This window comes from Gracilinanus agilis, chromosome 5 (assembly GCF_016433145.1).
Source record: "Gracilinanus agilis isolate LMUSP501 chromosome 5, AgileGrace, whole genome shotgun sequence".
Lineage (NCBI taxonomy): Eukaryota > Metazoa > Chordata > Mammalia > Didelphimorphia > Didelphidae > Gracilinanus > Gracilinanus agilis.
In genome coordinates this window covers 84,406,850-84,430,373 of record NC_058134.1, presented here as the reverse complement: position 1 = coordinate 84,430,373, position 23,524 = coordinate 84,406,850, and the positions used below count along the sequence as shown (strand labels likewise).

Below are 23,524 nucleotides of genomic sequence, written 5' to 3'. Positions count from 1 at the left end.
ATGGTTGGTCTTTGTGATGGTTAGAGTGAGAAAACCTTTTTGTAAACTACAAAGTACTATGTACACTGGAGCTGTGTTTGTTAAGTTATTTACTGGGGACTAATAAGTCTAGAGAGCCAAGAAAGGAGGTTAGGCTCAATTTAGTGACAGAATCAATGTCAGGCCATAATTGCCTGATATGGAAGGATATTCTAGTATAATCATCTGATGTCCACCAAGTCTTATTAAGTTGACCCTGGTATGCCAGAACACAAAGTTTATCTATAACGATAAGAAAGTAAGAACCAGGAATAGATAAAATTAAAGGATTAGGAAGAGGAGACAGTGAATAAGACCTAGAAGATGCTAGATGACACATCTCAGGTTCCTTACAGTGTTAAATAAAGAAATGGGTATTGCAGTTACTTTTGTTTGTTATTATTTGAATTGTGTTTTTTTCATCTCTATCACAGTGGACCAGAACATTGGCTTTCGAATCAGGAAATCTGTATTCACATTTGATTTCTTTTGCTTACTAACTTCGTGATCATTTGTTGTTGTTATTTAGTTGCTTTAGTCATGTCTTATTTTTTTGTGACTCCACTTGGGGTTTTCTTGGCAGAAATACTGGACTGGTTTGCCATTTCCTTCTCCAGCTCATTTTACAGATGAGGAAATTGAGGCAAACAGGGTTAAGTGACTTGCCCAGGGTTACATAGCTAGTAGTTGTCAGAGGTCAAATTTGAACTCACATCTTCCTCACTCCAGGCCCAGCACTTTATCCATTGTGCCACCTATCTGCATCTAGGTCAAAGGATAGAAATAATATTTTCAAAAGAAGAAATGGAAACTATCACCACCAAAATATAGCTTGTCCCAAATCACTAATAACAAAAGAAACTCAAATGGAAAGAATCCAGAGGTTTCACTTCACACAAATTAAGTGGGCAAAACAGTAAAAGGTAGAAACAGTCAATGACAATGGGACCCTAGGGAAATAGAAATACTAATGTGCGGTCAGACAAAATGTGAATTAGTTCAACCATTCTGAAAATGACATTGGAATTATGCAAAATGTCAATAAGTTGTTCATATCTTTTGATTCATCCATACTTCTGAGCATACGCCTCAAGGAGGTAAGTATCAAAAACAATGGTCCATATAAATTAATATTTTTTTGCAACACTGTGGAAATTGGATACTTAACTGGAGAAAGTCTAAACCAATTTTGATATCTGAATATCATGGAATGGGTGAAAAATGATTAGTATGAGAAATTTAGAGAAACATGAGAAGACTCATGAGAACAGAATGAAGAGTAGAAGCAAGAGAACACTATATATAATAATGTAACTGTAAATAGCATTATTATGCTGCCAAATTAATATTTAATTGAAACAACCCATCTTCATGCCAGAAAAAAAGAGGAAATAGACTTTCTGACTTATCCATCACTGGTTACACATAAAGATTTCAAAATCACGATTAGATTTGAAAAAAAAACCAGTGGTGGGTGAAAGTTGATGATGAATACATGATGTGGTAGAAAGAGCACTAGTATTGATATCAGAAGACAAATTTGGTCCCAGTTCTGGTGGTTATGACCAAAATTACCTTGGGCAAATCACTGAAATTTTATTGACCCTTAGTTTCTTAATCAGCAAAATGAGAATGATGCTGTTAGTATTGCCTATCTCACAAGGTTATCTTAAGGATCAAGGGCAATAGTGGATACAAACTAATTTATAAAAACCTTAAAACACTAAAGAGGGTGTCCCAACAGTTTCAGTGCATTTTTAAGCCTTAGAAACTACTAAAATGCAGTGAGATTTTTGGGACAACTTCTTTAACATTTTAAGGTTTACAGAATACTTTGTATTCATTATTATATTTGATTCTCAAATGAGTCTTGTGGCTAACAAATTCTAAAAATAACCTTTAGTAACTACTAAAACAAAACTGCACTGAGATTTTTAGGATACCCTCTACATGTCAAAGATTACTACAATTATTATTTTTTCGTGTTTATGTCAGCTAACTAGTAAACGAACTGACAATGCATCTCTGCTCTACAGATGGGATCCAAAATGGCAGCTACAGCTGAAGCAAATTTGGACCACTTTGATAAATACCAAGCACAACGCTTGACAGAGATGTGCATTGTTACTGATGAAAATGGTAAAGTTATTGGCGCAAAGGATAAGAAGACTTGTCACCTGAATGAAAATATCAAAAAAGGTACAGTGGAAAGATTGTAGTGAGTCACTTCAAAAAAGTCTCCCTAGATTTCTTGAGTGTAGTAGAGACGTTGTGGGGACATTAACTGAGTTCTTGTTTATGAAAACTAAATACCTCACACTCTTGTTGTCGGTGCTATTTTAGACGAGATTCAAGATATGTGACTCGATCTGGGCAGTATTGACCTTCCACTTAATGAGTAACTTGGAAGGAATGAAAAAGCAAACTTGTTCACTAAATCCTTTCCTTTTCTCTCTGTGTGGATGGTATAGTTTTCAGGTTTCTGCGGTGGCAATTATGGCTGTTGGTGATAAGGAGGATGATGTGATAATGATAAAGGTGGTGCAGTGGATAGAGTGGATAGGAGGAACTGAGTTCAAATCTGGCCTCAGACACTTAATAGCTGTGTGACCCAGAGCAAGTAATTTAACCCTGTTTCCCTCAGTTTCCTCATCTATAAAAAATGAGCTGGAGGAAGAAATGGAAAACTACTCCAGTATCTTTGCCAAGAAAACCTCAAAAGGGATCATGAAGAGTCGGATATGACAAAACAAAACAACAACATAATAATGGTCAGGAAGGGCAAATCATTGACTAAGGTCAAGCTTATTAATTGTGTTTAAAAGAGTTTTGCTCTCATTACAGACATTCATTTCTTTCTAGGGCTTTTACACTGAGCTTTCAGTGTTCTCTTGTTCAATACCAAAAATCAGTTAATAGTTCAAGAGAGATCAGATGCTAAATTACCTTTCCAGGTGGGTTCTTCATTTGAGTTTCTAATACGATTGTAATATCAGAGATCATTTTCATGTTTTGATTTGGGGATACTTGCTGAGTGGTACTAGCCTCCATATATATATATGCATATATATATTTAAGTTAAATTTTATTTTATTTTGGAGTCCCAATTCCTTTATGACCTAACAAGCTGTACAGTGCAGGTATTTAAAAAAACCTATTTTACCCATCTATTTATAATTCTTGCTACTAGAGAGACTAGTGGATCACTTTAGCTCAGGAGTTCTGAGCTGCAGTAAGCCAAGCCAATGGGGTGTCTACACTAAATCTCAGTCAGTCAATTAGTAAACACTAATTAAGTACCTACTATGTACCATGAACTATGTTAAGAGGTGGGGATGCAAAAAAAGAGGCAAAAGACAATCCCTGCACTCAAGGAACTCATAATCTAATGGGAGAGACAACAAATATATACGAACAAGGTACATATATAGGAACCTGGGAAATGGAGACCAGTGGGCTTATAGAGGCTTGAATTAGTCCAGTTCAGAAATTAAGCACATCAAAACCTCTATGCCAGTCAGTGGTGAGATTGGACCCATGAGAGGCTATATATTATGAGTCTCAGCAATGTAGGAAGATTCAGACTCAAAAATCTGAAACAAAAAAAAAAAAAAGGAAAAAAAGCCAAAACTTGGCTTTTTCAAAAGAAATGAACTTTAAAGGTAGAAACTTTATTTTAACTAGAAATAGTTTTTTAAAATGACAATATCTGAAAGACCTTTTAGATCAAACATTTATTTTACAGCAAGATCTGTAACGTCTGCCTCCAAAGAACGAAATATGAACATTATAGAGAAGGCAAGAGAAAGGCACAGGATTGAAAAGAACCAGTTGCAACAGATAACCAACAAAGAACTTTGAAGAAGAACATGAATAAGAGATTTCATCAGAGAAATATATTGGAAGTTGTAGGATAGGGGAAAGTATGATCTATCAGAAAGAGAAAATGGTCTGGGTTTGTGAGGAGAATGAGGTGTAAGGGGGTGGAGAAACACTATAGTTCTACACTGGTATCCTTGCAATGTTGTTCTTTTGATATGAGATGAAGGGAGGGTTGCCTCCAGCAGATTGAATGAATCCCTTGTGGTGAACTTTTGGGCGGCTAATGGACTTGATTCTTGTAAGATGTGCAGTCATGGATACCTTGTGATCTGCATTATCAGAGGCAACATACTCTTGAACTGATGAGATCACGGAGTCACTTGAATATTTGAGTGATTAAGAAAATAGAGGGAGAGAATTTTTATAGAGTGTTGGTTACATCACATGTATTTTATTTTTAGATACCTTTTCCAAAACCCTTGTTGGAATAGCTTATAAAAGGGGAGAAAAACAGACTGAGTGAAATAGGTCTGAGTTTACCTCTACAAGGATAGCTTTTAAAATCTCTTACATGGAATTTATTCAATATATGTTTAATGACCAAAACATTATGGAGACACAGTTTTACTCACTTTTTTTTGAGTATGAAAAATATTTTAGACTGAATTCAGAACATGATTAAATAAAATATAAAGAGCAGATGACATTTCTTTATAGTACTGAAGTTAAATCAATAAGTGCACATCATGAGCCAGGCATTCTACTAAATTCTGACCATACAAAACAAAGGCAAAAAAAATAAAATACCTACCATCAAGGAGCTCACATCCTTATGGAGGTGATTACATGAAAACGATTTCATGCATGTAAGGTATATTGTAAGTAATCTCTTAAGGAATGCCCTTTGAGAAGGACAAGGAAAGTCCTCCTGCAGGAAGTAAAATTTAAGCTGAATCGTGAAGGAAACCAGAGAAATCAGTCGTCAGATACCAGAAATGAGGAAAAGCCAATAAAAGTAAATGGAGTTGGGAGATGGAGTAAGAAGGCCAGTGTCCTTGGAACACTCAGTAAAAAGAGGGAAATAAAATTTAAGAAGACTGGAACAATAGAAAGGGGCCAGGTTGTGAAGGCTTCAAAAGTCCAACAAAAGATTTTGAATTTGATTTTAGATGTGATAAATAGGGAGCACTTTCTGTCTTTCCTAATTTTAAGATTCTAAGCTTTTGTGATCAATATTCATTTAGGATTCATGTGTGAAACAACGAGGTTAGACTAAGACTAATGGTCCCTAAGGCCAAGGAGAGCTCAAAGTCAAGGTCCTTATAAGATGTGGAGACAGAAACTTCAAATGACTATTCCAGTAGAGTTTTTTTGTTTGAAGACTGGATAATCTATTCCACATCTCTGGATGGTTCACAGTATTTTATTGGCCACCTAGCCACGTTTAACAAATTATCTTAAGTAATCATTTGGCTACAATGATTGTCATGTTATTTTCTTTTGTCAAAAGGGAAAATTGAGAGTCCATCACCTTATGTATGTTGCTTGTGATATTGTACCTAAAATGTATTTCTTTATATGTGCTTTTATTAGCATTTGCTTATCATTTTCCTGCTTATTTAATTTCATAAGATCTGACAGTTTTCTTATACTGTCTCAGAATTTTTACTTTGTACAAAGGGTCATTTTCTCAGGCTTGTCTTTAGAAAAACATTATGAATGATCTCCTGGGTTACAGGGAGATAATTTAGTTCCATATGCAGAAGGACTAGTTTGTTTTGTTTTGGTCCTTCCAATGACCGAAGTAAAATTATCATTTATTTTTGTTTTTATGGTTTGACAAACATCAAAAATGTACACTTCAATAGTCAAAGAATACAAAAGAAGATTACATATGAAACTATGAACTTAAACTACTTTATTTTTTTAAAATCCATATAAAATTTAACATAATAGTAAGAAACTTCTTTTTTGTTTTTGTTCACTTCTGAGCTTCCTTGTGGATTTTATGTATTTTTAAATATTCCACTGATGCTCATTTATTATTTTTTTAAATTACTATCACTATCACTGGTGGGCTCCTTCATTTCTACGTTTATTTTCTTTGAGACTTTTGGCTTCTATTCCTAATGAAGTTTATTATTTTGTCTAATTCTATGAATTTTTCTCTAACATAGTTTGATTAATTATGGTACTAATTACATAAATTAATTTAGTTAGTATTGTCATTTCTGTTACATATAACAGCATGAGCAATTTAATATTTCTCTAATTATTTGTCTTCTTTATTTCTATAAACTATTTTGTAACTATCAAATTCTCAAGTGTATTTTGTTAGGAGGATTATTATATTTTTTTATATATGCTGTTTTTGTTTTCAATAAATTTGTTTCTATTTCTTCCTGCTGTGTTTTATTGGTAATATACAGAAAAACTGATGATTTTGTGGGTTTTTTATATATCCTGTTACTTTAGTTATTATTTTAATTTAATTTTGGTTGAATTTACAAATGTGATAATTTTGTTTTTTCCAGGCTCAATTACATTTGTAATTTTCATAACATTGGGGCCGATCCTACATTCTTCTTACAAATCTACTCTGATTATAGGTTGTAATCTTTCAAAATGTATTGACATAGCCTCTTTATTAATACTTTATTCAGTATCTTTGTATTTACATAAAAATATTGGCATAGAATTTTCTTTGCTTTATGTCTCACTAATTTGTGTTTTCAGACATATCTGTCTTATGAAAACAGTTTGACAGGTTACCTTTTTCACTTTTCCCCCAATTTATCTGATATTAGAATTAATTGTTCTTTGATTAAATTAATAGAATTATCTTATAAATCTGAGTCTGAGTTTTATTTTTAGGAGTTCATTTATAGCTTGTTCAATCTCTTTCTGAGATTGAGTTATTTAAATTTTCTTTCTCATTTAGTTATTCTGGGTGTTATATTCATATAAGTATTTATGAATTTCATTCATTATCAGTTTTGTCAGCATATAATCGAATAAAATAATTTCCAGTAATTTACTTTGTTCTTCAGTTGTGAATTCTATCTCCATTATTTTTAGGATACTTGACTGACTCTTGTTCTAGTCATCCCTTAAACAATGCCCTAGAGTTGGATGAGAACCATGCTAATGGAGTAAGGAGGACTGTTCAGAGACGTTTACATGCTGAATTGGGAATTCCTTTGGAACAGGTAAACAATTTTATTTCTCAGAATTTACTACATAACCTATGTGATCTGTAAACTAATCATGTGGTGAAGGGTAAAGGAAATTTTATATCTGGAGTTTATCACAAATAGTCAAAGTCTACATTTATCAAATTATCTTTAAATAGACTTGATTTGCCGATAAATTACATCAAAAAGCCAGTCTGAGGGGGCAGCTGGGTAGCTCAGTGGATTGAGAGCCAGGCCTAGAGACGGGAGGTCCTAGGTTCAAACCCGGCCTCAGCCACTTCCCAGCTGGGTGACCCTGGGCAAGTCACTTGACCCCCATTGCCCACCCTGACCACTCTGCCACCTATGAGACAATACACCGAAGTACAAGGGTTTAAAAAAAAAAAAAAAAAAGCCAGTCTGGGGATGCTTCATTTATCTTGCATGTCTAGTGAATTAAGGGTTCCAACTTAGTTTAAGATCTTAAACCCAGTAAATAGAAGAGATGGAATTTGAACCCTGGTCTTCTGATTCCAAATTGTTTTCTATTTCATTTATGCTATGCTGTTGTCCAGATTGTCATTGACATGACTTTCACTTTTATAACAATTCTAGATAATTTAAAGTTGTTCAAATAGTTTGATCTCTTACCCGAAATCTTTTGCTTGTAGATTAATGCTGTAATATGATTACCCAGTATATTCAATAAATTGTTAGACTGAAGCAACAGGAAACATTGAAGAGATTATCATTATGGTTCCTAGAAGACTGATGAATACAAATCCAGGTGAATTTGAAAAAGTCAGTTTGTAGGATTAGGGAAACTATGAGATTAGGGTCAGTGGCAATGGAGTCTCCCCAATCCCTGGTTTTTGGAGAAGCAGGCAGACTTGACTGGATGGGAGGGGCAGGAGCCTGTGGAGTACTCCTTCAACTCCCTCCCCCACCCCCCACCCTATAAAGAGTTGGAAATCAGTTAACTGTCTGGTTATGGAGGATATTCTAGTTTGATAACTTCTGGGGCAGGATGATAAGTGGATAGAGACTAAACCTTTGTGATAATAACTTTCTTTGTTTGAAATACTCTCTCACTGGATGGTATGAGGTTAAAGTCTTTAGCAAATCTGACCACAGGCCCCCAGGGCAAAGGCAGTTACAGCCTCTGCTTAAATGAAATACTTGGCTTGATGAAAGGAAGGTAGTAAGTATAATCCCCAGTTAACTGTATACAAACTCTATCCTTCACAAACTAAATGTATTTAATGTTTTCAGGGAACAGGAGAAAGGAATCAGTTTAAAGAAATAATAGGGAAGGTAATTTGGCTAAACTGTTAACTGTAGGCTAATAATACATTCCCCCTGGGGGGGTGAGGGGGGGAATGTAACTTGAATGGCTGAATTCTAATCTAAGCCCCTAAATAATCTTCCTTCTAAAACCTAAATTGCTAAACTGAAAGTAGACTGTGATTTTGCTTCAAGGTCTATCTTAGAGGTTGCTATCTAGGTAAAGCAGCCCTGGCTGTCAGTGACTGAATGACCCAGCCCAGAGCTACACAGAGTGTCCCTCTGCTCAGAGCCAAGAGCAAAGGGTCAGGCCCCTTGCAAGAGGGGTGACCTGGCTTTTATACCAGGACTCCAACTGCCTTTAACTGTCCCCTCTTTTAGAGATCTGGGGGTCACTATGGAATTCTGTGATGCAGCTTGAACCCCTCTCAGAAATATGGATCCCACAAGCTACAGAGAGAAAGCTCCAGGCTTGGATTAGATTCAAGAGACTTGTGTTTGAATGATTTTTCTGTCCTTACTATTTAGAGACTCTTTGGAAAGAGATTTTAATTCTTAGACTTCAGCTACAAAATGCTGGGCTAGGATTATGTGCTCCCTAAGATTTCTTCCAGCTCTAAGATTCTTGATTTTAAATCATTTACACTTAGAAATATTAAACTGTTTTGACTTGAAATTCCATATGCTGTGGCCACTACTGTCTTGCTAAGAAACTCTGCAACTTCAAGATATCCAGAATGTCTAGTCATAAATTTACTTTATCCCATATTTCACTAAAGGAAGCCATTTTCTGAGGGTATATGCTTGGGAGGCCATGCAAATTAAGAATAATCTGCAGTAAAGAGAAGAACAAAAATGAATCTAGATAAGAGAAGTCAAAGACAGGGTATTTAGCAGAGTGGATATGAACATGTGATGTAGAACTAGGACCAACCTGAAAAATAAAGAAAAGCCCAGGGCAGACAGGAAGCTCCTTACCTAGAAAAAAAAGTTTTTAATGGACGTATTAGAATTTATAAGTGCAGCTAGGATGCCCAATGGATAGAGCTCCAGGCCTGGAGTCAAGAGGTTCAAGTCTGGCCTCAGATACTTCCTAGCCGTGTGACCCTGGACAAGTCACTTAATATCAATTGTCTAGCCCTTGCCACGCTTCTTTTTTAGAATTGATACTAAGAATGTAAGGATTTAAAAAGACAGAATTTATATAGTGCTTTAAGGTTTACAAAGTGCCTTAAAAATATCATTTCATTTTATTCTCACAAAACCCCCAGGAGGTAGGTGCTATTATCATCCTTGTTTTACAGATGAGGAATCTGAGGCAAACAAAGATTAAATGATTTTCTAAGAATCACAAAGGTAATAAGTATCTGACCCTGAATTTGAACATGTCTTCCTGGATCCAAGTTCAATACTCTGACCACTGTTATTACCTAGGTGCCATCCCCAATTTTTTCCCACTATTCCCCTACTTCCCAGAGAGCCATCCCATATAACAAATAGTATTTTTTAAAGGAACAAAAATGAAAAATATAAAGAGGAAAATCTATCAGCGTAACTGATTGCTACATCAAAAAAATCTGAAAATATGAGAAATGTATTTTTCATGCTATAGCAGGAAACCAATGACTAGTTTCCTAAGACATTGCCAGCTTAGGACCTAGGGGCTCAAATGTTGGAGTGGTTCAGTAACTTGTCAAATCAGGCAGAACCTGATAATACATATAATCTATAAATTACCCTTCTAAAAAATTAAACATGTCTACTATTACTAACAATGTCACTTGGAGCAAAAATGTGAGTTTATTTTTTGTAGCTTTCAAGACTAAACTGCCTTACAAGAATGGTATATCTTATTGCCATCTGTCACTGGATCATAGATTTAGATCCAGATGGGAATTTGAAGGACATTTAATCTAACCCTCTAATTTTACACATGAGGAAAATGTGGCCAAAGAGGTTAAGTGATTTGCTCAAGATCATTCAAGTAGTAAATAGGAAAGTAAGGATTTTTGTTGAAGTCCTATGACTTTGAATCTACAACTATATTCATTGTACTATGTCAAACAACCAACCAGTCAATCAACAAGTTTTTATTAAAACTCCTACTATGTGCTATTTCCTAGAAATACAAATACAAAACATGAAACAATCCAAACTCATAGGAATTTACATACTACTGAAGAAGACATACACCTATAGTTATATACAGAATTAATAATAATAAAATAACTTTTTTGCCCTCATGAGCTTAAATCCATCCACCCCCTCAGTACTCTCCTCAGATGATTAACCCTCTTTTCACCTTTCTTTCCTTCCCAATCTTGACTCTATAATTTCAATTCCGAACAACTCTACTCTTGAATCCTTCAATCTCTTATTTTATTGCTGTTTATCCTTTCCCCCCAAAAAAAACTGGACCTGGATTACTCTCCTGCTATCCATTGTTTCTGTTTCCATTTTCATTTTGCTGATCACAGTTGGGGAAATTATACAATTATATCATCTTCATTGCAGATGTATTTTATTGAATCTCAACTGAGCCCTCACTGTATCAAGCTAGTCCTTTACTTCCTCCCTAATTGACTCCCTGACTCCCCACAGAATCTCTACTGATTTTCTTCTCAAGCCTCTCTCTGTCTCTCTCTGTCTCTCTCTTTCTCTTTCTGTCTCTCTCTGTCTCTCTCTGTCTCTCTGTCTCTCTGTCTCTCTGTCTCTCTCTCTCTCTCTCTCTCTCTCTCTCTCTCTCTCTCTCTCTCTCCTACTTTCCAGTAAAGACCTTACTTCTCACTCTAGCAAGAAAATTGAGGTCATTCACTATGAGCTCTCTCTTCTCTCATCTACTTAATCTCAAAACCCTTTGGCAACACCTTCATTTTCTCTTCCTTTGAATCTTTAATAATAAGGTGGAATTTCTTCTAAGTGTTCTTCCCATATTCGCCAACATATTGTCTCCTCTTCCAAATCCTTTCCCCAGTCTGTTTTTATTGAAAGTCAGCTCTTGACACAGTGGCCGTGAAGAGGGGCCACCTCTCACTCAGAGCGCAGTGCATGTTCATGGGGCACCTGGTGCTAAATCATTTGTAGACAACCTGCTTCTGGGTCGGGGGTTTTGTGCATAGCAGAGCAGCTCCCTTGCTGTGATCTGTTGAAAGTCAGCAAAGAAAAACAATATGGCCTTTGTAGAAAAGACACTTCTGAGAGAGATAGTCCTGAGATTTTCAGTACCAGCCAGAATAGACTCGGACCATGGATCACTCTTTTCTCAAAACATCCTACATGAGATTTACAAAACCTTAGGAATACAAAGAAGCCTCCATAGCGTCTACCACCCCCAGTCATTGGGACAAATTGAAAATTGCAATAAGAAAGTTAAAACTTTGATCAGAAAAGTGTGTTCAGAAAGCCATCTGAAATGGGTACAAGCACTCCCCATTGTTCTTTTTTATCTGAGAAGTCAACCCTGTGGTGACACTCACTTATCACCATTTGAACTTTTGTATGATCATGCTCCATGGCATAGTTCATTCCAGAAGTCAGCTCACTTATCACACCTTGAAGCTGAATGTCAACTGTATAAATACATAAAAGCTTTGAAGAAAAGACTGGATGAATTGTACAAGCTTGGACTGTTAACTCAGAGAGTTCTCTTAGACTTTAGTTTACATCAGCTTAAACCGGGAGACACGGTCTACATAAGGAACTTTGCAAGGAAATCTGTTCTGGACCCTAAATGGGTCGGGCCTTATCAAGTCCTAATCACGAGCCCTGTGTGTGTCAAAGTTGAGAACAGAGATCCCTGGTTTCACATCACGTATGTGAAGCCTATAAAAGAACACGCTGTAAATGAAGAACACCATGAAACACCAACTGATTTAGAGCAACATCGAATAAATACACAAGCAGATCCACAGCATACAGAATGTACTGATGAGGAATATTAAACTACTTGAAATTTAAAAAGAACAAAAAACTGGAATTTTTTTTTTTTGCAACACAAAAAAGTTAACACAACACAATTCAACAACTACTACTGTTCCCATTTAAGAAGATGACAAGACAACCACCAGGCAAGACGATAGACAAGTATGAATGTGGTACAAATGAAAAAACAAAGAATACAAAAGCTACAAGATGCAGTAATCCACAGCATGGACGGCACGAAGGAAGGGACACTCACAGGAAAACTATAATCTTTATTAAGTACTATGCAGGAAGAGGACTGGAAGAAGGAGTTATGTAAGGTTATCATATTGAGTACCCAATACACATGATAGGTTGCACGCCACACTACATATTGCTACACAAGGAGAATTGTGGTTCTCCAGTGTTGGCAGAAGATCCATGCAGTGAGATAAGTATGTGCATTCACCATTGGACACAACACAAAACTGATTTTTTCAATTCTTGACTTAGACCTCATGTAGATAAATGAGAGTCTCTATAATATGTATATATATGTATATATGTATCATATGTACATGTTGCATGTGAATATCTGTATATAATGGAAGGGTATCCTAGGATCTCTAGCATGTCAAAAGATCCATTGTTTGTTTTTTCATTTGATAGACATCAAGGGAACTTTTACTTGTACAAAGTTATATATAGGCATTGTGTATAGCTGTATTATTATTACTAACACATATATAGTTTAGAGTTACTAACAACCTTGGGGAAAGGTAGATTTAGGGACCTTGGAATACAGAGTTAGATTAGGGAAAGTCACTATAGTATAAGAATAAGTAATTATATGTATACATATGTATATATGTATATATATATAGTTATGGCTAACAAGATAACCTTAATATACTAATAATTTGGAACTTAGAAATATTAACACCATTAATATAGCTTAAGTAAGATACTAACACAAAAATTAGGGTTTATGTTTATGTTTATGTTTATGCCTAAACACAGTTTTATAGTTTTCCTACAAGCACTTTGCTTGTAGAGTTTGACCATTTTTAATGCTTTTTTAAGTTATAAGACAGATAGCAAGGTAAGATACAGTTTAACCTTTTGCAAGTTTGCATTTGATTGTGTTTCAAAGATATTTTTCTTGCATTCCTTAGATGTAGTTATTGCAACCTGTATATGTTGCAAAGTTATGTTTTGCAATTGTGTTACGTTGCTTCATATATTGTCATGCTTGTATTTATATCCAAACCATTTTCCCCTATGTTTACCTTCACTTTTCCTTCTTAGATAGTGGTAGACAGTTAGAATAAGGCATAGGAATAGCTTTCTGTTATTAGAAATAGAGAACATAGTGTTAAGTTATTGAGAACAGGGAGGTTAGTTTGGATGTAGTGCAGATGAGGGTAATATGTACAGAAATGCATCATGCCTCCAGAATTTCCAGTGGAAATTCTAGGTACTAGAAAACCAGGGCTACTGTGGGATCCATATTGCTGAGAAGGGTTCAAGCTGCAGAGATGGGTGCAAGTTGCAACACAGAATTCCATAGTGCCCCCCCAGGACTCTGAGAGAGGGGGCAGTTAGAGGCAGTTGGAGTCCTGGTATAAAAAGGCAGGTCACTTGGTTTGGAGGGTCTTGGGTCTTGGGTCTTGGGTCCTGGGTCTTGATCCTGATCTGGGTGCTATCTCTGCAAGCTGTGTGGCTCTGAGCTGAGCCATTCAGTCTTTGACAGCCAAACCTGTTTTACTTAGATCTTTCAACAATATCACTGTTTACCTTACTTTAGCTATCTAGGTTTAGAAGAAGAATATGTATAGGGTTAGAGAGCAGATCAGCCATTCAAGATACATTTCCTGTTTTAGACATAACTGTTTAGGTAGTTTTCTCCTTACCTATCAACTCTAAGCCCTTCTTTCCCCTTCCCATTTCCTGATATCATTAAACCCTTTTCAACTAGGAACAGTGTCTGGATATAGATATTTTGGGGATATACACACAACCTCCATAAGCCAAATTCCTCTTACTGGTGTCCCTGAAGTTAATCCTAATCTATGAGTTTGTGAGCTTTTAAGACAGCAAGCTTCACCAATTCTATCCTGTGGGGAAATAATTCAGTGAAAGGTATCATCATAAGGAGTTTAGCCTTTCCCCACTTACCATCTAGGCCCAGAAGTTTCAAGCCAGATTGTCCACCATTACCAAATTGTTAACTGACTCCAACTGCTTAGTGGGAGGGGGGAGGTGAAGGAGAACTCCTCAGGTTCCTGCCCCTCCCTTCCAGTCAAGCCTGCTTGTGTCTCTCCAAAGACCTGGGATTAGGGAGACTACATTGCCTTCTACAGTTTCCCTGATCCTACAAATCATAAATCTCTCTCAAAATGTTGGTTCTCCCTTACTGTCTTCAAACATGCCCAAGTCTCACCTGTTCTTAAAACACCTTTACCAGAACCTACTAGCACCTTATTGTTGTCCTATATCTTTCTTCCTTCTGTTAAGTCAAATTCCTAGAAAAAGCTCCTCTCCTTTAGTTCACTTCTCAGCCCTTTGCAATCTGACTTCTAGTCTTATCACAACTGAAACTGCTCTCTAAAGTTACTAATGACCTTTTAATTGCCATACCTGATGATCTTTTCTAATTCCTCATCCTTCTTGATTTTTCTACTGCATTTGACAATATCAATCACTCATTCCTCTCAATAGTCTTTCCTCCCTTGGTTTTCATGACACTATTCTCTTCTTGTTTTCCATCTATGTATCTGACAACTTCTTTGAGTGTTCTTCAAGGATGTGACCTGGGTTCTCTTCTCTTCACTTTCTACCATCTCTATCTTTCAAAGCAACACTATTAACTGCCATGGGTTTGTCATCTTCTTGTGGATAACTCAGATATACATATCTAACCCTAGCCTCTTTCTTGATCCTTAGTTTAATATCATCAACTGTATAATGTACATTTCAAACTGGATGTCCCATAAGGTATTTCAAACTCAATTAGGTCTCAAACAGAACTCATTCCTTCAATATCCAGTTACCTTTCTAAGAACTTTCCCTGATTTCTGGCAAAGATATTTTTGATGATCATTCTTTCTGTATCCCAAGTTTAAAACTTTGAAATTATCTTCAACTTCTTACTCTCCTTCATCCTACATACCCGATTAATTGCCCAAACGAACTCTTCCTTGCTCTGCAACACTTCTCATATCCTTTCCTCTTTACTCATACAACTTTCACCTTAGTTCAAACCTTTGTTACCTCTCAGCTAGATTGTTGCAATGCCTTCCTAAATTGGCCTCTCTCAATTTTCTCCCTATTTCAAATCCACCCTCCACACAGCTGTCAAAATGATTTTTTGTAAGCATAGATATGATTTTTATTCTACTCCTCATAGTAGAGTAGTATCTCTATGTTGCCCTGGGTTAAAATGTAGTTTTCTATTTATTTTCTGACGTCTTTTAATGTAGCCTGTCTCCAAACTACCTTTCTGGCTTCACTGTACCTTGCTCTTCTTCCCGCACTCTGTGGTCCAGTCAAATGGTCCTCTTCATTCTCACCAATAACACTCTACCTCCCATCTTCATCTTTGCACTGAACAGAGTCCTCCCTTTTCCTTGGAACATACTCATCACCCAAGCTTCATATAATTTCTTCCTTCTTTCAAGATGCAACTCAAACATCCCCTTAAGAAAGTCCTTCTTGATCCCTCCAACCATTCATATCCTCTCTATCTCTCTGGCTTTTATTTTGTATATTTATTTTTGTTCAGTCTCTGTGTTTAGGAACTGCCAGATTTTCTGCTTTCCATTATAATATTATTAATAGTGTTCCAAATTTGGCCACAGGTGACTCCAGAAGAGATCTCCTATATAACACACTTTCACTATAAGGCTCAATCAGATGAGATTTGGGAAGAACATGAAATTGCTTATATCCTATTGGTGACAAAGGATGTAACCTTGAATCCAGATCCTAGAGAGATGAAAATTTACTACTGTATGTCAAAGAAAGAGCTAGAAGACCTTCTGGCAAAAGGAGCTAAAGGTGAAGCTAAGATTACTCCATGGTTCAAGATCATGGTAGAGAATTTTCTCTTTAAGTGGTGGTATCCCTGATTTGAATAAGTTTGTTGATCATGAGACAATACATAGAATGTAAAATTATGTTACAAAGTTAGAGTTAACTACCACATCCCAACCAAAATTTTTTAATTATTTTAAGTAATGAAATCTATTAAATAATACTATTCTTAGGGCATGCTAAGTGACTCAGCAGATTGGGTGCCAGGCTTGAAGTAAGGAAGACCTGAGTTCAAACCTGGTTTCAGACATTTCTTAACTGTGTGACTCTGGACAAATCATTTAAACTCAATTGTCTAGCTCTTACCAGTCTTCTGCCTTGGAATCGATATTTATATCAATTCTAAAATAGAAAGTAAGTGTTTTTAAAATGATAATAATAATAATACTTCTCACATATATAACACCAATAAGAGGAGAAATAGCATGAGTAATGGAAAATAGTTTGTATTATGTTTTTGAATTTGGAAATGACAATGAGTGCATCTTTTATCCTTATTCAAATCTCTAACTTTTGACAATTTCATGCTAGAGATTGGTAGCATTTCTCAGACTGAGATGCAAACCAAATCTGAGCTATTCTTTATATTTTTAACTCTTTCCCTGGGTTTTCCTGATTACAGATAGCCATTTAATTCACCTATTAAAATGGAAAATTAAGATAAGATTCAATCCTTCCTTCATGGGAGATTGTAGATAAAGAAATAACTGTAGTTAAAAATAATACATGCTAAATGTTTAAGAGATATGAGCAGAACACACACATAATAAGTCTGAAGGAGAAAAGGCAAGTTTCCAATTAAACTGTGGGTCAACTTGGCTTTCAAAAGTAAACTAGAATAATGAATGGTAGCCAATATTTTACCACTTATTTTGTAGACAATAAGAATTGGAATTTGAAAATAAATTGGCCGTGACAAAAGCAAACTGTTTTGATTTTGGTTCATCCTTAAAGTTATTTAACAACTGAATTAACTTTGGATAGAAATTATTATTCTGACTATTTAATATCTCTGAAATAAAAGCATATATTATAAAAAACATATTCCTCAGAGGTCCACAACAATTTCTAAGGACTTATGATGATATGGTAGCTATCTCCATAGAGAGAACTGATGAATTCTGAGTGTGGATTGGAGCATATTTTTTCATTATCTTTATTTTTCTTGCTTTTTGGGGGAACACAGCTAATGTGGAAATATATTTTGCATGACTTTATGTGTATAATGTGTAGCAAGAGTTTGGAATTGAAAATAAAAATTAAACAAAAAAGATAAATATATCTTTTTAATTACAGCAGTTAAACTACATGGGTTCTAAAAATTAAAATTTTATTCTGAACTAATTTATCAAAGTAGATTGTTCTAGAAAAGAGAGCACCAGAAGAATGTGGAGATAGGAGATTCTCAACATCTCTTCGGCCTAAATTAGCTTTTATGTTTTGAGTCCTCTCTCCTACTTCCTCAGGGATAGGGGCCCCAAATGGAATTCAAGTCCCATTTACTTGCACATTATAAATTCAAATGAAACAATCATTGTTTTTAATTCATGGAGGCATAGCATACAAGCTACTTAAGTCAAATATACCATGGCTTTTCTTTAGTCAAGAGAAAATTCCTAAAACTCTCAAGATGAACCAATACATCTGTATTTGGATATTTTCTTTCTTGAGTAACATGTTTTATTTATTGGTGAAATAAAGGGAGAAAAGAAACTTTTTTCTTCTTTTTCTTATGGATGGTTAATATAAGCAAACCAAACAGAAAAATTATTTTGACCTTTAATGGATTTAAGCTACTTGTGTTACACTGAAATAATTATATTGTTAATTTCTTTAGATTAATAATTTGAAAAATGCCATCTAAATGATGTATAAATTAATTAAAAATTAATAAAAATATCCCTTAAAAACTTACTGTTAAGACCTTTATTATGGTATCATTAGAGGTAACAGCTTCTGTACCGTTTGCTTTGCCCCTTCCTGTAGTCATAGGCTCTGGGAGGTAGTGTCATCAGAACATTTTATGACATAAACTTTAAGTACAACTTTAATCTCTAGTTAAGTCTTAGGACAATTGCTGGAGTTGTTGGCATACATTTCAATGTCAACTAAACTTTGATCAAATAGTTGATTGATGAACATTTACCTAAACACTTAGTCTGTATCAGACACTATGCTAGGTAATGGGAATACAAAGGTAAATCTAAAGTCATCTTTGTCCTCAAGGTGCTATTATTTCATTTTGTTTATTTATTTTATAGTCCATCCAGGAGTTTTCATTGATCATTACGAAGATCTGATGAGACTAAATGCCACCATCATGTATATTCAGATATCCTCATTCCTTCTGTATAATTTTTTCAAATTTGTCACCTAACCACAAATAGGTTCTTCAGTCATCCTTCCAGAGAAAGCCAGGCTTTCTTTCAAAGTCTTGCTCAGTGACACAAGGAGCTTCCCTTTGGCAGAAGAAAATCACAAAGGGTTATGTGTTCTACCCAGGTTGATAATAACCTAAACTATGAAGGGATTGGTCTAAGTCAAGCCTAACTTAAAACACCATTACTTGGGCATACACCAATTATTTTATACTAATTATCAACAATACACACAATTATCCCTTTTTCTTTTATTTAGGTAGCCATGTCTCATGCAAATCTGAATATACTGGATAAGTACTAAGCATAAAACCTGTCAGAGATGTGTATTGTTATGGAAGATAATGATCTTATTGGTGTAGAGGACAAGAAGAATTGTCATCTGAATGAAGATATTTTTAAAAATACCAATAGAAAGATTAGAGTCAGCCACTTGGGAAAAATTTCCCTAGTAATTCCCAAGTCTGACAGAGATGTTGTAGTGGATAGATGGAGAACTCTAATTTGAGAATGAAACACTGTAGTGTTTATAGGGATAGTATAGTTTATATACTCTTGCTGTTAATAATGTTTTGGAGAAAATTAGAGAATATGTTTAGGAATGACTTGGGTATGGCATTATTAAAAGACAGAAATTCATTGAGTAAAATAGATATAAATCTCATTTTCAGGAATCTTGAAAAAAATCTCTTATATGGAACTCAAAGTTCTTAATGAGTAAAAAGTTAGGGAGAGAAAGTTTATACTCTCTACTTGATAATGGATATTTTAGACTAGGGGTTCTTTTTTTTATTATTCCTTCTCAGATTAGTGTTTTTAAATGCCTATAACAAAATACAAAAATTTAGAAAGAAAACTAATTATATTGATGTGAAGATGTAGAGTTGTTTTTTGTTTTTTTTTTTTCACCAGACAAGTTCATAGACCTGCAGGTTACCACTATGGTGGACAAGAATCCCTGATCTAGAGAGAACTGACCCCATGATTGTAATTCACTAGACAGGCATTCTCCCAAGGATTTTGAGAAACATTTATGATAAAATCATGGAACTGCTAGGTGATATGTTTAACTTGTGACTATTCCTATTTCAGAGGACTTGAAGGAATAATAGATGCTATGAATACAATGGAAAGATGGAATAGAAAAACTGGTCATGGCTGGGGTTCTTCTCCCTTCTACCTTTGAATTGATTTTATTCCTTTGCTTCCTTCTACTTCTTCCTCTCCTTTATTCTTTTTCTTACTTGTCTTTCCTCAGTTTAGGGTTTTGAGCTATTATGACCAATATCTCTTTGGGAACTATTCATGAAATAATTAGATATGATAAAACTCAGGAGTTAGGAAAGGAACATTGGAGTCATGTTCATGAACATATTAGAATAATTAAAATAATCATATTTCCATATAATTGATTTCCATAGAAATGCTACACATTTTAGGCATCTAAAACATAATTCTGAGGAGAGATTTATAAGTTTTAGCAGCTTGATAAATGCATCCATGACACAAAAAATTTCAAAGAACTCTTGAACTAGATGATTTTTAATGTTTTTCTAGGTCAAAGTTTATGTTCTTTTAAGAGATGATGACAACTACTGCATATTAAAGTCTGAATAGAGATTTTTATTTAACAAGGGCAGAATGACATTTCTTATATTTTCCTAACAAATCCTAATGTTTTATTTGTGACAAAATTACATTTAGCTGGGGCAGCTGGGCAGCTCAGTGGATTGAGAGTCAGGCCTACAGTTGGGAGGTCCTAGGTTCAAACCCAGCCTCAGCCACTTCCCAGCTGTGTGACCCTGGGCAAGTCACTTGACCCCCATTGCCTACCCTTAGCACTCTTCCACCTATGAGCCAATACACAGAAGTTAAGGGTTTAAAAAAATTAAAATAATAAAATAAAATAAAATACTTTAAAAAATTACATTTAGCTGACCACTTTAAGGAACAGATTACAATGGTTCCTATGTTCCTTTCTTAGGTCATAACTGATAGTTCAGAGACTCTATCCTTATAAAATGCAATTTATATTTTTCCACCCACAAAATGCATTTCTTTTTATACACCATTATTGGCATTTGTTTGCCATTTTTCTGTTCACTTAAACAAACTTTTGACATTTTATAATAGCCTCTCAACATAGTTTTGAGGTTGAAATGAAAGTCATTAGAAAGTAAACAAAAGGAAGCTATCTTTTCCCTAACACAGCAAAGATAAGCCACAAAGATACAGGGGCACATAGCTTTTCTACATGTGACTACTTTCTTTGTAATATACCTACTAGATTAACTGTTATCTCTAAAATAATGTGATTAAAATTTATGGCACTATCAAACAACAGTAGAAATGAAATACATAGGGGAGAAGGTGAGGGGGTGAAGGGGAAAGTAAGAACATGAATCATGTAACCATGGACTTTTCTAAAAAATAAAAATTATTTAAAAAAAGAAATGAAATACATATGTATGCATATATATGAGATAATAATTATATAAATAAATAACTTTAAATTGCAGCAGCACTAAGATAAAAATTATGGACTAACTTATTAAAAGTATTAACAGTAAGAGGGAAACTATAAATAAGTTAAGTGAACACAGAATAGTATACTTGTCAGATCTCTGGGAAAGGAAAGACTTTAAAACCAAGCAAGAGTTAGAGAAAATTACAAAATGTAAATTAAATGGTTTTGATTATATTAAACTAAAAAGCTTTTGTACAAACAAAAACAATGTAGTCAAAATCAGAAGGGAAACAACAAATTGGGAAAAAATCTTTATAACAAAAAACTCTGACAGGGGTCTAATTACTCAAATATACAAGGAGTTAAAGCAATTGTATAAAAAATCAAGCCATTCCCCAATTGATAAATGGGCAAGAGACATGAATAGGCAATTTTCAGGTAAAGAAATCAAAAGTATCAATAAGCACATGAGAAAGTGTTCAAATCTCTAATAATTAGAGAAATGCAAATCAAAACAACTCTGAGGGTTCCGGGTTAAGATGGCGGCAGAGTAAGAAGCAGCTCTTAACCTCTCCTGACCAAAACACACAAAACTCCTCAAGGGGACATAAAAACAAGTCCAGACGAACGGAGGAACCCCACAACAGGGCGCAGCGTGGAAGGTACGTGGAATCGAGGCATTTCCAGGCTATAAAGGGCTCTCACTAAATCGCGGGCTGAGCAACCGCCCCACCCCCAACCCCTCCACACACAGCACCTATAGCACGGAACCCAGCTAAAAAGAAATAGAGCAAGTTTGGGGCACCCATCGAGTCATTGGCAGCTCCGAGGCCTGTTCCTGAGAGCAGCAAGATCTGGGACCCCAATAAGCCAAAGAACGCAAGCGAAATCTGAGAGCGGGAGCAGAGAGTGGACGCCGGGCGCAGAGCGCACAGGCACGGGCAGAGGCGTGGATGGAGGCAGACACAGCCAGGAACTAAAGCTCTGAAAACCTGAGTGGGGAACCAGTGCAGACGGGTATACGACTGTGGAAGCAGCGCCCTGAGACTTGTAAAGGAACCTCCTGCAGAGGATGAAGCAAGGGGGCCACCAGGGGGCTTGACCTTGGAAAAAACCAGAACTCAGACCTCAGGAGCCAATAGACCGCGGACAGACACTGAGCGCGAGGATAAACCTGAGAAGCTGCTGGGCTAATGATGGCTACCCAGACTCAGGAAACTCAGAAGAGAAAGAATAACAACAAGAAAAAGAAGCCTTTAACACTCGACAACTTTTACACAGAGAAAATCCAGACAACTGAGCAAACAAAGGAGGAGAACAAAAAAGCATCCGGACCCTCCTCAAATAAGGAAAACTCACAAGCTATGGAAGAGTTCAAAACTGAGATTTTGAGGAAAATGGAAGAGATCTGGCAAGAAAATAACTGTTTAAAAGGTAGAATCTTGCAATTGGAAAGTGAGGCTCAGAAACCAAATGAACTGATAAGCAAATTGAACACCAGATATGGCCAGATTGAAAAGGAATACCAGAAGATTATGGCCGAAAACCAGAAAATTATGGCCGAAAACCAGAAGATTATGGCCGAAAACCAAAAGATTATAGCCGAAAATCAATCACTAAAGGCTAGAATTGAGCAAGTAGAAGCTAATGATCTCTCAAGACAACAAGAACAAATAAAACAAAGTCAAAAGACTGAAAAAATAGAAGGAAACATGAAATATCTCAATGAGAGAGTGACAGACCAAGAAAACCGGTCTAGAAGAGACAATTTGAGAATAATTGGTCTTCCAGAAAAACCAGAAAATAATAGAAACCTGGACTCCGTACTAAAAGAAATTATTCAGCAAAATTGTCCTGAAGTCCTACAACAAGAGGGCAATATAGACATCGAAAGGATTCATAGAACACCCACTACATTCGACCCAGAGAAGAAATCGGTTAGAAATATTATTGCCAAATTCAAAAGCTTTCAAGCAAAAGAAAAAATCTTACAAGAAGCCAGAAAGAGACAATTCAAATATCAAGGAGCACCAATCAGGATCACACAGGATCTGGCAGCCTCCACGCTAAAAGACCGTAAGGCTTGGAATACGATATTCAGAAAGGCAAGAGAGCTGGGCCTGCAACCACGGATCAACTACCCATCAAAATTGACTATATATTTCCAGGGGAAAGTATGGGCATTCAACAAAATTGAAGAATTCCAGGTATTTGGACAGAAAAGACCAGGGCTAAATGGAAAGTTTGATATCGAACCACAAAAATCGAGAGAAACCTGAAAAGGTAAATAAGATACAGAGGGAAAAGAAAGAAAACTTATAATTTTTAAATTTGCCTTTTTAAGGGCCTCAGTGAGATCTAATTATCTGTATTCCTATGTAGAGAAA

At 35.6% G+C, this 23,524-nt stretch overlaps 1 pseudogene; it reads left to right on the top strand.

Annotated features, from left to right (window-relative positions):
* Nucleotides 1–2,066: 2,066 nt before the first annotated feature.
* LOC123249847 lies at nucleotides 2,067–16,370 on the top strand (annotated as a pseudogene).
* The last annotated feature ends 7,154 nt before the right edge of the window (nucleotides 16,371–23,524 follow it).